Source organism: Peromyscus leucopus, chromosome 7 (genome assembly GCF_004664715.2).
Source record: "Peromyscus leucopus breed LL Stock chromosome 7, UCI_PerLeu_2.1, whole genome shotgun sequence".
NCBI lineage: Eukaryota > Metazoa > Chordata > Mammalia > Rodentia > Cricetidae > Peromyscus > Peromyscus leucopus.
The window spans coordinates 50,034,291-50,039,416 of NC_051069.1; positions in this window are offsets into that span (position 1 = coordinate 50,034,291).

Below are 5,126 nucleotides of genomic sequence, written 5' to 3' on the forward strand. Positions count from 1 at the left end.
AGATTTGAACCCAGAACAGTCAAATTTGAAGGATCTATCTCCTCAGGACAGAGGACCAGCTGTGGCTTATGGATGTGACCTCATGTGGGTGGGGACTGAAGCCTACAGGTGACTCACCTCCACCTGTCACCTGCCTGGTTGGGGCCCATCTACTCTCCCCTTGGCTTAGGACATCCCGACAGAGCCCTTTTTACTGTGTGTCTGCGTGGGAGACAGCATGTGGGGAGGGGTGCAGGCCAAAGAATGCATGCATGCATGTGGGGGTGGGGGTCAGGCTCCACCTTTACCAGGATTCCAGGATCAACCTCAGATCCCCATCCTCATTGCTCTCGAGGCACTGGGGGTGGACAGTAGGACTTCACACGTGCTGGGCGTGCACTGGACACCGAGCCGTGACCCAGCCCAGGCCCCCGTCGGCTGAATGTCCAGCCTGGTGGGTCTGCGGCAGCTGCGCTTTCTTAAAATACCGTTCTGTGGCCGGAGCCAGGGAAGCAAGCGTACCTGGGGCAGCTGTCTGGGAAATGAGACTAAGCCCTGGCTGCTCCCCGGCGGGGTTTGTCTCAGGCTTCCTACCTGCTGGTGGCGGTGGCTGGCGTGGGCCACAAGACTCCTAATCCAGCTAGGAATGAGGTCCTCACACCTGGGGTGGTGAATTGACGGGGTAAAATGCTTTCCGGAGTAGGGCTGTGAAGGGCCTCAGGGGGAGCTGTCCCTGGTCACAGGGTCAAGGGTTGGAGCCGAGGGATTAGAAATGAAGACAGGCTAACCGGGGTGTGCAGTGTGCAGCTAGGCTGGGAGAGTACCAGAGAACACCACCTCAGAAGGCCCCTTAATCAAGCCTGGCCTGCAGGCCACGGTGTGGGGAGATTTTCCAGATTCCCAGTGGCTTGTGCCGAGTAAGGACTGATTAATTAAGCCCCCAGTTTTTCCCACACCTTCCCCAAGGCAGCCAGGCCAAAGGGGGGGTCAGGAGAGGAGGGAGGGAGTTCCTCCTCCTCCAGGGCAGGAAGCACTTGTCAGGAGTGTCAGACAAGACACACAAGTCTTAGGAAACTTTCCCCAGGCAGGCTAAGTGGGGATGCTGTGGCCTGAGAATGTCATCTCAGAGAACCACAGTGGGGAGTGGAGTATTCCTGGAGTGGGGGAAGTGCTGGCTGCAGAAAAGGGCACCCCCTCCCACTGCACCCCCCCTGCAGACACCCCCTCCCGCTTGCCTCCCCCCTGCAGACACCCCCTCCCGCTGCCTCCCCCTGCAGACACCCCCTCTCGCTGCCTCCCCCTGCAGACACCCCCTCCCGCTGCCTCCCCCCTGCAGACACCCCCTCCCGCTGCCTCCCCCTGCAGACACCCCCTCCCGCTGCCTCCCCCTGCAGACACCCCCTCCAGACATCCCCTCCCGCTGCCTCCCCCTGCAGGCCTGGGCTCAGTCAGTCTTGGGCTCCAGGCTGGCTCACCACAGACAGCTGTGGTTTGAGATACTGTGAGTTGGAAGGAATGCCAGCCTGGGGGGGGGTGATTGGCAGGGAACAGCAGTTGGTGGGTAAGACTGGCCTATGGCTGGCATCTGTCTTGTCCTGGGCAGAACTGAGTCCACAGAGATGTGGCAGGCAAGACCACCACCACTTGCCCACCCTGGGTCAGATGGCTGCTGTACATATTGGGGTACACATCCAGGTCTTTCATTGATCCCCATTCTGAACCCAGAGAACTCCAGGCAGAGAAGACAGGAAACCAGGTAAGGGAACCCAAGACCTTCCATTCTCCTGGTTAGGTAGGCACTCTACCACTGAGTTAAACACCAGCCCTTCAGTGATGCTGGGAGTCATGGAGCCCAGGCTGGCCTCAGACTTACTATGTAGTGGAGGATGACCTTGAACTCCTGATCTTCCTGCCTCCACTTCCCAAATGATAAGATGGCAGGTGTGGGTGATCACTCCTGGCCTTGCAGGGCCTTGAACAGAAAAAAGCTGGAGCCAAAGACTAGAAAGTCCACCGCCGGCGGTGGTGGCCCATGCCTTTAATCCCAGCACGTGGGAGGCAGAGGCAGGTGGATCTCTGTGAGTTCAAGGCCAGCCTGGGCTACAGGGTGAGTTCCAGGACAGCCAGAGCTACACAGAGAAACCCTGCCTGGGCCACTGGAGGAGGTGAGGGGGTGGGGGAGTGAGTCCCCACCTTCCATGTGCAGGGCCCCATGGCAGCCCAGTCTTGCTCTACAGTTTAAATCCATCGAAGCCCCGTTATCCTGTTTGCCACAAGTGAGCATCACTTGACTCGGTAGAGCGGTCATTACAGCCTGCGCAGTTAGAGGCTTCTCAGGCTACTGCTCAGTTTCTCACCCAGAGATGGTTTGGCTCTTCCCCAAAACAAAAGGCGGAAGGAAGAATGGACGGACATGCCACCCTGTGGATGCAGAGGGCATGACAGGCCTGGGCGGAGCTCCCACAGCCTGGCAGGAGCTGGGGTTACTGGGGAAGCTGAGGCTCTAGGGTGCACAAGGTCACAAGGAAAGTCACAGCAGAGCCGGTCTGCGCCCAGGCTGCTTATCTGGTGTTCCCCATTGCCGCTCCATCTCCCAGACTCTTTCCCCAAGTGTGTCTTATTGGGATCAGCCCTGGGATGCCGGGGTGGGAGACAGGTAGAATTCTATTCCTCCTCCATCCGCCCTTGCAAGGTTTCCTAAAGGTGTTTCCTTTTAGCAGCTCACGCCTGCCTGCCACCAGCTTCCTCAAAAACCCTCAGCCCCCATGGCTCTCCACCAGCCCCGTGGTGACTCCTCCCTCTCCCTCCCCCCCCCCCCCCCCCAGCTCCTGGACTCTTCCCGGGCTCTATCCTAGAGACAGGCCTTCAGGTGGCATCAATTTTTTTTTCTTTTTTCTTTTTTTGTTTTTCGAGACAGGGTTTCTCTGTGTTACTTTGGAGCCTGTCCTGGAACTCACTCTGTAGCCCAGGCTGGTGTCGAACTCACAGAGATTCACCTGGCTCTGCCTTCCGAGTGCTGGGATTAAAGGCGTGCGCCGCCACCACCTGGCCCCATTTTTTTCTTTAAAAGGTAGAGGCAGAGACAGGGAACCTTTGTGAGTTCCAGAGTCCACTGGTGAGGAGTCCACAGTCCTGTAAACAGCCCCTCACCCACACTCTGTAAGCAGCCCCGCAAATTCACTGGATTACCAGAAAAGAAAAAAAGGCAGGAGAGTAGAAGGGGAGGAAGAGGGGCGGACCGGCAGGGGTGGGTGATGGGATGGATATTATCAAATACATATGTGTGTGATGAAAATACCAAAATACAGATAAAGACAGCAAGAGTTGCTTTTTGGTTAATATACATCTCATGGACATTTGAAGAAGATATAGTCTCTAGCCTAAGAAATACAGACAGGTGCAGACACACACCTTTAACTCCAAAACAAAATCAGGTCTCTCTAAATGATTCGTTTAAGAAATCAAGGCTGCACTACCTATGATGAGGCGCCTCGTACAGCTTTGAGGCAGGGGGAGGGGTTTGGACCTGCCTCTGCTGAATGTACCAGGCTCTGCTGCCATAGAAAGCCTTACCTTCTTCTAGGAGGAAATGGGGGTGGGAGGAGGGAAGAGGGGGGTCTGTGATTGGAATGTGACATGAATAAAAAAGAATTCTTTTTTTAAATTTTCTTAAGATTTTTATTTTTATTTTATGTATACGGATGTTTCTCCTGCATGTCTGTCTGTGTATTACATTACACGCATGCCTGGTGCGTGGTGTAGGATTCATTGGAGCTTGAGCTACAGACAGTTGTGAGACGCCATGTGGAATTGAATCCGGGTCCTTTGCAAGAGCAGCCCGTGCTTTTAACCATTTGAGACATCTCTCCAGACCTTTAAAATAAAGATATTTTAAAAAGCTATTTTTTTCCCAACTTTTCCTTAGGAAATTTTGAATTCAAGTCTTCAGAAAGTCTGTTAAATTAGGCCTGCCATTGCCCCAGAAACTATTCATCTAGATTTACCAGTCAACATGTTTTGATACATGTGGATACTCACACATTGGCAGGGTCTCACCACATAGCCTTGGCCTCCTGGGATTTACAGGCATAAACCACTATGCCTGGCTTCATGGATCGTTTTTATTTCATAGGCTGGGGGTAGGGTTGTGTGTGCTCATGGGACAGTACACGTTCGGATGTCAGAGGACAACCTGTTAGAATCAGTTCTCTGTCAGGCTTAGTCATGGGTACCTCTACCTGGTGAGTCATTTTATTGACAAAAAAAAAAATTAATTAAAAAAAAAAAAGAAAAAGAAATCAAGGCTGGGGGCTGGAGAGATGGCTCAGAGGTTAAGAGCAATGACTGTTTTTCCAGAGGTCCTGAGTTCAATTCCCAGCACCCACATGGTGGCTCACAACCATCTGTAATGAGATCTGGTGTCTTCTTCTGGCCTGCAGACAGACATACATGCTGTATACATAATAAATAAATCTTTAAAAAAAAAAATCAGCCGGGCGGTGGTGGCGCACGTCTTTAATCCCAGCACTCGGGAGGCAGAGCCAGGCGGATCTCTGTGAGTTCGAGGCCAGCCTGGGCTACCAAGTGAGTTCCAGGAAAGGCACAAAGCTACACAAGAGAAACCCTGTCTCGAAAAACCAAAAAAAAAAAAAAAAAAAAAAAAAAAAAAAAAAAAAAAAAAATCAAGGCCAGGACGATGGCTCTGAAGCTAAGCTAAGGACTCTCACCTTGCAATCAAGGACCGGAGTGCAGACCCCAGTACCTGTTTAACAAAGGGGAGTTCTCTGCATGCTTGTGACCACAGCTCTGAGTGGGGCACAGACAGGCTGGACCTTGCTGGCATCACAAAACGGATGGAGCCCCAGGCTCAGGGACAGACCTTGCCTCAAAGGAATAGTTGGAGTGACAGGACCCCCAGTGCTTGCTTCCGGGCTCCACACAGAGAGGTATGTACACCGCATAAACACGCCATATATGCTTACAGACACACATAAATAAAACCAAACATGTCTAGCCAAGCGTGTTCATTGCACAAGCCTAGGACCTGAGTTCAAGCTCCAGAGCCTGGACAGACGTGGAGAAGTGTCCTGACACCCGGCCCTGTCCTGCACTCCACACCCCACACATGCACACAGGTGACGACCACC